We start from the raw sequence: 11,149 nt of genomic DNA on the forward strand, positions 1-11,149 counted from the left end.
AAGAGTTTTGTAAATGCAGTTTTTGGCTCAGTGATTTTAGTGGAGTTTGGGAAAATCCTACTGAGTAGTAGGTCGTGGTTTTTTCACCTTTTGAGCCAGGTGTTTTCCACGTAAAAATCTCTGTGCACTTTACTTTCAGTATTTATTATTCCGCAAACTGCTGTAGTTAGAACACTTAGAAGAACCAGGTTCTTCTAACGCGAAAATTAGGTACCACACAAATCACCCCCCCTCTTGTGTGGTATTGACGTTTATAACATCAATTGGTATCAGAGCAGGTTATCCTTGAAGAGGTTAACACCTTAGGAAAAGATCAACATGAGTGCACCACCTGGGAACTGGGAAGGGCAATCCACTGCCAGGCCTCCTCTCTTCAATGGCCTCTACTACTCCTGGTGGAAAAACAGAATGAGGGACCATATAATGGGCGAAGACTATGAGCTTTGGGATATCATCACTGATGGTCCTTTAGCCACAACCAAGAAGAATGCTGAAGGAGTGGATGTTCCAAAGACAAGAGTAGATTGTACTGCTGAAGATCTAAGGAAATGGGAGAAAAATGCAAAAGCCAAGAAATGGTTAGTGTGTGGACTTGGTCCTGATGAGTACAGCAGGATTCAAGGCTGTACTACTGCCAAGGAGATTTGGGACACTTTACAAGTGGCTCATGAAGGAACACCTCAGGTGAAGAGGTCAAGAGGAACACTGCTGTATTCTCAATATGAGAATTTTACTATGAAGGATGGAGAAACTATCCAAGAAATGTATACCAGGTTCACTACACTGACAAATGAACTTGAGTCTCTTGGAAGGATTATCCTGGAAGAAGACAAGGTGGAGAAGATTCTAACTAGAGTTCTGCCAATCTCCTGGGAAAGCAAAATCACTGCCATTCAGGAATCCAAGAACATTGCTACTTTAAAGTTGGATGAACTGATTGGAAATCTCACTGCCTATGAATTGAGAAGGCAAACAATGAAGATGGATGCTCCAAAGAAAGAAAGAAGTCTGGCTCTCAGAATTTCAGAAGGATCAGATCTTGAAGATGATGAAATGGCTATGATAACCAGAGATTTCAAGAAATATCTTATGAGAGGAAAGGGTGCTTCAAAAGGAACAACATTCAGCAAACCTAGGGCTCCTGAGAAACAAACCAATGAGGGGTGTTACAAGTGTGGGAAGACTGATCACCACATCAGAAACTGCCCTCAATGGGAGATTGAATGGAAGAAAGAAAGAGCTGAAAGAAGAAACAGGAAGAAGGAACAGGTTCAACCAAAAAGAAACAAAGGTTCAACTAAGGCTATGGTTGCTGCTTGGGGAGAAACATCAGATGAGGACTCTGAAGATGAAGCTGAGGAGGATCAAGCTCTAATGGCCATCGGAGAATCAGAAGATGAACAGGAGGTAAGTATTCTACACCTTAAAGAAAAGATTAAGTTCTTGTCTAAAGAAAAACTGGCTGATCTGCTGATGGACTTCATAGATGAGTCTGAAATAATAAACAGTGAGAAGGATGTTCTGTCTAAGGAATGTGTTATCCTAGAAGAAAAATGTAAAAGGTTAGAGTCTAGGGCTGATGAGAGTGACAACACAAATACTGAGTTGAAGAACCAGGTTCATCAACTTGAAAATAAGATTCTAGAACTTAGATCTGAAAATATTAAACTGAAATTAGGGACAGGAAAGAAAAGGGCTGATCAATCATTTCTCACCCTAGAAGAAAATCTAGGAAAAATGAAAGATGAACTGTACAAGAAAGATGAATTGATTAAAGTCCTAAAAGAAGATTTAGGAAAGGTAAAGCATGAACTAGACAGAACATGCAAATGGAACAAGGCTTCTGATGCACTCTCCTGGCTGCAAGAACATCATAGTAGCAACAAGAGAGGACTTGGATTTGGGACACAAGCTCCAAAATGGGATCCCAAAAACAAGTATCTCACACTTCCTGAGAATAAGATCTGCACACACTGTGGTAATACTGGCCATTACAAAAATGAATGTAATGCAAGAGAAAAGGCCAGTCAAAAGAACAAAGCCTTTGTTCAAGAAAAGCACAAACTGCCTGGTTGGGCAAAGAAAAATTTAATTCATCCTTTTGCCCATAGAAAGGGACCCAAACTAGTTTGGGTTCCTAAGACTAACCCATGATTTCTTTTTGCAGGACCAAGTGAAGGGAAGTAGCCAAATATGGTACATGGATAGTGGCTGCTCAAAACATATGACTGGTAACAAGAACCAGTTCCTTTCACTTGAGAACCTAAAAGGAGGTAATGTCTCCTTTGGAAATGGAAAGAAAGGTGAGATCATTGGTGTTGGAAAGGTAGGAAAGACAGACTCTCATTCCATTGAGAATGTCTATTTGATAGATGGCTTAAAATATAGCCTGATAAGTGTGTCACAACTGTGTGACAGAGGTAACCTTGTGGCTTTCACTTCCACAAAATGTTTTGTGATTAGCCTTACTACTGACAAGATTGTTTTGCAGGGAAGGAGAGTTAACAATATTTACATTGTAGATCTGTCAACTCTCTCTGAAAATGAACTAACTTGCTTGAGTGTGTTAATTAATGATCCCCTCCTTTGGCACAAAAGACTTGGCCATGCCAGTCTAAATCAATTGAACAAATTAGTCTCCAAGGACTTGGTGATAGGGTTACCTAATATCAAGTTCAAGGAAGACAAAGTTTGTGAGGCATGTGCAAGGGGGAAGCAGGTAAGGTCATCCTTCAAACCTAAGAAAATGGTAAGTACGTCCAAGACGTTGGAACTGGTTCATATGGATCTTTGTGGTCCAATGAGAACCATGAGCAGAGGTGGTAAAAGATATGTAATGGTGCTTGTTGATGATTATTCTAGATTTACCTGGGTATTGTTTCTAACTTCTAAAGATGAAGCATTTGAAATGTTCACTGCTTTTATTAGAAAAACCCAGAAACAATTAGGAAATCAACTTGCATCCATTAGGTCTGATCATGGAACTGAATTTGAAAATGCAAAGTTTGCTAAATTTTGTGATGAAAATGGAATAGATCATAATTTTTCTGCCCCTAGGACTCCTCAGCAAAATGGGGTAGTTGAAAGGAAGAACAGGACCCTTGAGGATATGGCAAGGACCATGCTACTTTCCAGTAAACTACCTCATAGCTTCTGGGCAGAGGCTATAAACACTGCTTGTTATATAATAAATAGATGCATGACTAGACCTCTTGTAGAGAAAACTCCCTATGAGTTACTTAAAGGGAGAAAACCAAACATATCCCATCTTAGGGCTTTTGGGTGTAAGTGCTATGTGCACAATAATGGCAAAGACTCCCTAGGTAAGTTTGATCCCAGAAGTGATGAGGGAGTATTCTTGGGATATTCTTCACATAGCAAAGCATATAAAGTGTTTAATAAAAGAACTCTATGTGTTGAAGAGAGTGTACATGTTGTGTTTGATGAATCTAACACTCTTTCTGAGAGACAGGAACATGAAGATGAAGCCATTGGACTGGTGAGACAATTGACTGAAGCCACAGCACAAGTCAAAGTGGCATCAAAGGAAGGAGTAGGTGATGGAACAGGTCCTCTCACCCAGGGCAACCTGACAGGGGGAACCAATCTGAAGGATCCTGTACCTGAACCTGTTCCTCTGCAGCATAACTATGAAGGAGAAACTAGCAGGAACCAGATGGTGGGGAAATCTTACAAGTACCTGAGTTCTCACCCCATTGAGAACATCATCAATGATCCAACATCTGGGGTCAAGACAAGATCACAACTGAAGAACCTGTGTGCATTTGATGCTTTTCTGTCCCTCATTGAACCTAAAAATGTGAGTGAAGCTCTACAAGATGCAGATTGGGTCAATGCTATGCAAGATGAGCTCAATCAGTTTGAAAGAAGCCAAGTCTGGCACTTAGTTCCAAAACCAAAAGACAGGTCAGTCATTGGGACAAAATGGGTCTTCAGGAACAAACTAGATGAAGATGGAACAGTTACAAGAAATAAGGCAAGGTTGGTGGTTCAAGGCTATAGTCAAGAGGAAGGCATTGATTATGATGAGACTTTTGCTCCAGTGGCTAGACTTGAAGCAATTAGACTCCTCATAGCCTTTGCAGCACATATGGAATTCACTCTTCATCAAATGGATGTCAAAAGTGCCTTCCTAAATGGCTATCTCAAAGAAGAAGTGTTTGTGAGACAACCTCCAGGATTCGAAAGTAAAGAATGTCCTGATCATGTATACAAGCTAGATAAAGCTCTCTATGGTCTCAAGCAGGCCCCAAGAGCTTGGTATGAAAGATTGTCAAAATTCCTTCTGGAGCATGGGTACAAAAGAGGTAAAATTGACAGCACTTTGTTCCTAAGGGAAAAAGGTAAAGATCTTCTTGTTGTACAAATATATGTTGATGATATAATATTTGGGGCCACTACAGATAGGTTGAGTAAGGACTTTGCAAAATTAATGGGAAGTGAGTTTGAAATGAGTATGATGGGCGAACTAAATTTCTTCCTAGGCTTGCAGATCAAACAAAGTCCAAATGGAACCATGATTCATCAGCAGAAGTATACAAAAGAACTAATCAAGAAGTTTAAAATGGAAGACTCTAAAGAAATAGATACACCTATTGCAACTGCCACTAAATTAGATATTGATGAACCTGGTTCATCAGTTGATCAAAAGTTGTATAGGGGTATGATTGGTTCACTCTTGTATCTTACTGCCAGCAGACCTGACATTGTTTTCAGTGTAGGACTTTGTGCTCGTTTTCAAGCTAATCCTAAAGAGTCTCACTTGACTGCTGTCAAGAGGATATTGAGATATCTGAAGGGGACTACTGAATTGTGCCTATGGTACCCTAAAGGTAGTAATTTCGATCTAGTAGGTTATGCTGATGCTGACTATGCAGGTTTCCTAGTGGATAGAAAAAGCACCTCAGGTATGGCTCACTTTCTTGGTTCATGTCTTATATCATGGGCTACCAAGAAACAAAATTCAGTAGCCCTATCTACTGCTGAAGCTGAGTATGTGGCTGCAGCTTCTTGTTGTGCTCAACTACTGTGGATCAAACAACAATTAGTAGACTTTGGTATAGAAGTGGGATGCATACCAATATTCTGTGATAACACTAGTGCTATAAGTATGACAAAGAACCCTGTTCATCATAAAAGGACCAAGCACATAGATGTTAGACACCACTTCTTGAGAGATAATTATGAGAAAGGATTAATCTCAATAGAATTCTGTGCTACTGATAAACAAATAGCTGACATCTTCACCAAAGCACTGAATAGGGAAAACTTTGAAAGGAACAGGTTGGAATTAGGGATGATTAAGATCACCTAAAAGGAACCAGTTCAGAATGCAATGAAAAAAAAAAAAAAAAAAATGAAAAAAAAACATTTTTGGTTAGAAGTTCTGATTTTATGTAAATATCTAGACTAATTCTTACTCAGTCTCATACTCTAATCAGTATACTCCTGTGACGTGTGTTTATATTAATTCATTGATCTCTTACAAAGTTTTTTTTCTATTCTGATATATGAGGCATAATCAAGAGGAGTTCTACTTGAAGAACCTGGTTCATCAGTATATGCTCATGAGAAAAGGTCAGGTATGTTTCTATACTTTGCACAATTAGAAAAATAAATATTCCAATTATGAGCAGAAGTCCTATCCTAACCAAACTCCTAAAAATCTAACCGTTGTGCATTGAACCAGTTTCATTCTCTTCGAATTCTAAATAAAACGGGATTATCTCCTTAAAACTAGCGTCGATCAATTACCTCTTAAAGACCGGAGTCCTAATGAGATTAGACCCCTGATTGACCACTGCAAAAGACTGCCATTACTGCACCTAATCATACTCTACTTTAAATACACTCCACATATTCCTACTACACTCCATAACCATCATTAAGTGTTAAACCCCTGATCATCCTCCATCTCTCCAAAATTCTTCAAAATTCCCAAAAATCCTCCAGAAATTCTCCGCCATGACTAACTCTCAAGAAAATCCTTTAACTCCCCCACCAGTATCTCCTAATACATCTTCATCTGTACCTCCTAGCGACAACCCTAAACCAAGATTCCGCAGGCAGAAAATGTTGGCTAGAAAGACTGTTGCTACTGGTGTTTTGAGAACAGCTCTCAACGAAAAATTGAAAGCGAGTCAAAGAGGGGGAAGCTCTGAAAAAGAATCATCTGACTCAAGTTCTGAGTCTGAAGCTTTTGTCTCTGCAAGCGATGGAGAAGAACGTGGGTCTTCTGAATCAGACAAAAATCAAGAAACTCCTAAAGAGGTAAATACATGCTATGTTTTTTCTGATGTAGTGGAGAAAGTAGATGATAGGTTTGTGTTAGTGGGATCTGTGAGAGATGTAAGTGAGGGAGAATCGAAGAGGAAGGGAAAGAAAAAGAAAGGTGAAATTCTTGCAATTTGTGGAGGAGTTGAGGAGAGTGGCAACAAGCCAGGGGGAAGTGAATCTGGAGAAGCTGCTGAAGGTCTTGTGAACCTGAGTGAACAACAAGATGGACCTAGTTCATCTGTGGAAGAAACCTTGGCTGACATTCTGAAGAAAGTTGGAGAAAGCTATGATCCCAAGAAGCGCAAAGCTTCTTCTCAAAAGGCTCCAACTGCCTCTAAGCCAACAAAGAAGAGCAAGGTGTCATCTCCTAAGTCTACTGTCCCTTCAGCACCAAAGGTGAAAGCTACCAGAAGCAGGGTAAGGCAAAGCGAGGCTGAGTTGCAGAAAGCCTTAGAGGCAAGCAAGAAAAAGAACAAAGAAAAGGGAAAAGCTAAAGTTCTGGAAAGTTCTGTGGCTGCAGAAGAAGAGGAGGAAGAGATGGAACTGGTCCATCAGGAGAGAGGTACAACTGAGGAGGTTCCCACTCCTAAACCTAAGAAATCCAAGACTTCTACCAAGAAGTCTTCAGAATCTATCTCTGCTGAACCCTCCCTGGCAAAAAGAACCAGGTCTGCAGTTAAAGGAAAACAAGTGAAAGTTCCTGAAGAAGAAGAAGCTTGGAGTGGAGAAGAAGAAGAAGAAGAGGAATCTGAGAAAGAGCAGGACAGGTTTATCCTTTTTGGAAAAAGAAAAATATTGAAAGGAAGAATTCTGAAAGACCTGGAGGAGCCAGGCATGAAAAGATTGGTTGATGCACTGGAAGCACAGGGTTGGAAGGACATGGTTCTTCAACTGGATGGCAGGCTTGCAAGAAAAGAACTGATAGAGTTTATGGCGAATGCCACAGTGGTGAATGGGGTTGTTACAAGCCTGGTGAGAGGAGTAGAGGTGCAGTTTGATGCACCTAAGTTGGGAAGAATTCTAGACATACCCTGTGAGGGATATGATGATTATACTAGGCAAAGGTGGCCTTGTCTAGATTCTCTCCCTTCTGCTCTCCAAATCACCCGGAATTTCTGTGATACCAAGTCTGCTGAAGAAGTGCCTGAGGCTAGGTTTGTGCAAAAGAGTGAGATGAAGCCTGAGCACAAGGTGCTATTTGAATTTGTGAACAAGTGTCTGCTGCCCAGACAGGAGAGAAGGCACACTGCAAATTATATGGACCTGGTCCTTCTGGAGTGTCTTGTGACAGGAAAGCAGATTAACTGGCCTAGTTTCATTGTCAAGCTGCTGGATAGAGTGATAAATGGCTCCAAGGCCCATGCCACTCCTTATGGGTTTATACTGACAACTGTCTTGGCCAAGTTAGATGTGCCATTGAAGAAGTGGGAGATGGCCTCCAGCAAAGAGCACTTTGGGATCAAAACTCTGCAGGCTTGTGATTATCTGCTAAGTGTAACCCCAGTTGAACCTGGTTCATCCGTGAAGACTCCTGTGAACAGCAAAGTTAGGGCATTGGTTCTAGAATGTGGAACAAAAGATGCAGAAATTGCTAGGCTCCAGGCTCGCATTGCTGAACTGGAAAGTGAAAGAAATGGCCTCAAAGATGAGCTAGCAAAGGAAAAAGAAAAGAGTGAAGGGATGCTCCAAACAATGCTTAATCTTCTTCAATCCCAACCCTCTAGTTCCTCCAAGCCCTAGAACCAGTTTAGAAACTCCTTCAGTGACCCAGATTCGGGACTTTTCTATGTTTTTTTGCTCATGGTTGGATGTTTGTTTTTCGTTTTGTGGTTTGTTTTGTAGAAACATCTCCTAATCAATGACAATGTGCTTTGTTTTCTCTTGTTCTATGAAACTTCTGATCTTAATAGTTAAATTTCTGTGAAGCTGATTATTGATTAACTAAATCATGTTTTCACTTGCAGTTGCCCCAGTGGCCATGAGTAATAATTAACATCTGGGATTCTAATAAAATGCAACTTTTCGATGATGCCAAAAGGGGGAAGAGATATTGTGCTTTACTTTGTATTCTGAAAAATGTGATGTTTATAACCTGATTAAACCTGGTCCTTAATGATAAGTTAAATTAAAGTGTGAAAATTAAGCTGAGTTCCACAGGGTCTCTGATCAATAAAAGCACAGAGTTTGTCATCATCAAAAAGGGGGAATTTGTTGGCCCAAGTTCAGATGAAGTTTTGAAGATTGACAAAATGAACTCAGTCATGAACCAGGTCCATCATGTGAGACACAGTGTTGATATGCTTACACATGTGACATACGCGTGAAGAAGATAAGTCTCAAGGATCAGCAACAATATCTTCTGAATTGATCGAAAAGATTGCATATAGGATAAGGAGTTGAAGTCTCCTTATGAAAAGAGAATTATATCCGGATCAAGAATATGGATTAGGAGTTAGAGTTGTTCTTGGACTCGAATTGTCAAAGGATCCACAATTCGAGTTCTTATCAAACTCTGATTACTAACTCTATAAATATAACGATTGTTCTCTTTTACAGGTGGTTGCACATAAGCAGAAGTTGAGCATATTTGAGAGCAAAAAGATCAAGTCTGATTTGCAAGCAACATATGCGAGATACAAGTGTGCACGTCTGAAGCTACATGAACTAAGATAGAAGAACCAGTTTCATCATTGTGTTTATTCTAAGTTTAGTTCAATTGTAGTAGGTTTTTATATTGTACCTTTCAGCTTTATCTAGAAGCAATTGTAATAGGTATAGTGAGTATTCAAGTTAGAGTTAACTTGAAAGTGTCGCAACAGTTGAGGTTGTGTGCTACACTGGTATTAGAGTTAATCCTTAGGTTTACAAAGAGTTTTGTAAATGCAGTTTTTGGCTCAGTGATTTTAGTGGAGTTTGGGAAAATCCTACTGAGTAGTAGGTCGTGGTTTTTTCACCTTTTGAGCCAGGTGTTTTCCACGTAAAAATCTCTGTGCACTTTACTTTCAGTATTTATTATTCCGCAAACTGTTGTAGTTAGAACACTTAGAAGAATCAGGTTCTTCTAACGCGAAAATTAGGTACCACACAAATCACCCCCCGCCCCCTCTTGTGTGGTATTAACGTTTATAACATCAAATGGGATTATCTTGTAGCATTTACTGATTTTCACCTATTTAATTCTTAGGCTCTGTTGTTGTTAGAAGTGTCCGTTAGATTTAAGACCTATCAATATGTCCTTAAGTTCAGATTACTTGAATGTTTTGTTAATCAAAAGTTGCTAGGGTTAGGATTGAGCCTGTGTTTGAAAGCTGCAGCCATTGAATTTTGTTTCTCCTGTTGGTTTGGTCTTATTTGAGAGTGGTTAAAATGAAAGAAGTGTTCTGACTTGATGTGATTAGTTATGGTTTGGAATGAGACCTTGAATAAGATCTGAATTTTATAGTCTATTCTATTTGAGTAATGGTTAGATGTTTGTGTTTATCCAACAGGCTTCGAAAGTTGCCCCTCAAGAGTTAAGGGTTTGAATATGAGAGATTTTGAATTTTTATGCATCTTGTGTTTCCATTAGATTAAGCTATTCCTACTTATGTTGATGATCGCCATATGAATGGATCCTGTGAAGTTTTGTATCAAGACCCTGGGTTTTGGATTTGGTTCTCCTCAAGGATTCGATCCCTGGGCACAATAATTTGGTACCCGTTGTTGCCCTTCCTTACGTTGGGATTGGGCTCAATTTAGGCCCAAAGCTTTGAAAGTAATTTGAAAATAAGAAAAGGGAGTGGGTTGCACGACATGCGTTTAGTTTACTGCAAATTGGTGCCTTCACGTCAATGGCCATGGCTGGCCCTATTTCTAGCTGGGTCATTTGGTAAATCGGGCCTCGCTTTTATGCCCATTATTCGAACAGCCAAACCCTTTATTAGTGGAGGTGGGCCATTTTAAGTAGCGAAAATAGTTTATGGCTCTCGTGTTAATTTCATAACCTAGATATTAAAAATGATTAATATTCGTAGAAAAGACTTTAGGGCCGTTTAAAACACCATTGTGATTGTGTATACGTTCGCGTAACATAATTACGATTTTAAAAACAAAACCAAAGTATGCGTTCGCGCAACTTTGGCCAAAATTTCTTAATAGTAATAAAGCGTTATTAATTGTGGACACGTTCGCGTGACACGATTTAGACGCACCAAATAAATGGGTATACGTACGCGTAACCCGTTTCAAGATAATTTTTGATTAAAATAGGTAAACGCACATAGGTTCTAAAACCAGTAATTAAATAATTTATAAGCCAAGTATGATCAAAGCGACCGTGCTAGAACCACGGAACTCGGGAGTGCCTAACACCTTCTCCCGGGTTAACAGAATTCCTTACCCGGATTTCTGTGTTCGCAGACTGTAAAACAGAGTCAATCTTTTCCTCGATTCGGGATTTGAAACCGGTGACTTGGGACACCATTAATTATCCCAAGTGGCGACTCTAAATTTTTAATAAATAATCCCGTTTGGATTGCCACTTAGATTGGAAAAAACTCCCTTATACCCTTTCGGGTGTAGGAAAAAGGAGGAGTGACAGGCACCACCCTCGGATAATGATTTTAGCAAGGAAAGAAACTTCGTCGTCGAATAGCCTAGGCTCGATCAATAGGATTTACTGTAAGGGTCAAACGGTCAAATGAATCGTGCCCACATAGACCGCCCGAGCCGTGACACAAAGCTTGTACACATGTCTAACCTTGTTCATTACGCATAAAAATGAAAGGAAGTTCTACCTTGCGGATAAATATTCTGCCCCTTTTTTTATAAATTTTTTCTTTCTTACATTTGGTCCCCTAAAAGTATCGAGCCC

Source organism: Nicotiana attenuata, unplaced genomic scaffold (genome assembly GCF_001879085.1).
Source record: "Nicotiana attenuata strain UT unplaced genomic scaffold, NIATTr2, whole genome shotgun sequence".
NCBI lineage: Eukaryota > Viridiplantae > Streptophyta > Magnoliopsida > Solanales > Solanaceae > Nicotiana > Nicotiana attenuata.